Source organism: Triticum aestivum, unplaced genomic scaffold, assembly GCF_018294505.1.
Source record: "Triticum aestivum cultivar Chinese Spring unplaced genomic scaffold, IWGSC CS RefSeq v2.1 scaffold120, whole genome shotgun sequence".
Classification (NCBI taxonomy): Eukaryota; Viridiplantae; Streptophyta; class Magnoliopsida; order Poales; family Poaceae; genus Triticum; species Triticum aestivum.
In genome coordinates this window covers 189-1,065 of record NW_025290684.1, presented here as the reverse complement: position 1 = coordinate 1,065, position 877 = coordinate 189, and the positions used below count along the sequence as shown (strand labels likewise).

Sequence of the window (877 nt, the reverse complement as noted above, 5' to 3'; positions counted from 1 at the left end):
CTCGTGTTGCAAATCTATTTAATCCACACGACTCTCGGCAACGGATATCTCGGCTCTCGCATCGATGAAGAACGTAGCGAAATGCGATACCTGGTGTGAATTGCAGAATCCCGCGAACCATCGAGTCTTTGAACGCAAGTTGCGCCCGAGGCCACTCGGCCGAGGGCACGCCTGCCTGGGCGTCACGCCAAAACACGCTCCCAACCACTCTCAACGGGAATCGGGATGCGGCATCTGGTCCCTCGTCTCTCAAGGGACGGTGGACCGAAGATTGGGCTGCCGGCGTACCGCGCCGGACACAGCGCATGGTGGGCGTCCTCGCTTTATCAATGCAGTGCATCCGGCGCGCAGCTGGCATTATGGCCTTTGAACGACCCAACAAACGAAGCGCACGTCGCTTCGACCGCGACCCCAGGTCAGGCGGGACTACCCGCTGAGTTTAAGCATATAAACAAGCGGAGGAGAAGAAACTTACAAGGATTCCCCTAGTAACGGCTAGCGAACCGGGAGCAGCCCAGCTTGAGAATCGGGCGGCTGTGCCGTCCGAATTGTAGTCTGGAGAGGCGTCCTCAGCGACGGACCGGGCCCAAGTCCCCTGGAAAGGGGCGCCTGGGAGGGTGAGAGCCTCGTCCGGCCCGGACCCTGTCGCCCCACTAGGCGCCGTCAACGAGTCGGGTTGTTTGGGAATGCAGCCCAAATCGGGCGGTAGACTCCGTCCAAGGCTAAATACAGGCGAGAGACCGATAGCGAACAAGTACCGCGAGGGAAAGATGAAAAGGACTTTGAAAAGAGAGTCAAAGAGTGCTTGAAATTGCCGGGAGGGAAGCGGATGGGGGCCGGCGATGCGCCCCGGCCGTATGCGGAACGGCTCTTGCTG

General features: G+C 59.7%; 1 non-coding gene across 1 annotated transcript; it reads left to right on the top strand.

Annotated features, from left to right (window-relative positions):
* The first annotated feature begins 29 nt into the window (after positions 1-29).
* On the top strand, positions 30-185 carry LOC123178862 (5.8S ribosomal RNA). The gene has a single exon (XR_006489914.1). It is a non-coding gene; the product is annotated as a 5.8S ribosomal RNA (ribosomal RNA).
* Positions 186-877: the final 692 nt, after the last annotated feature.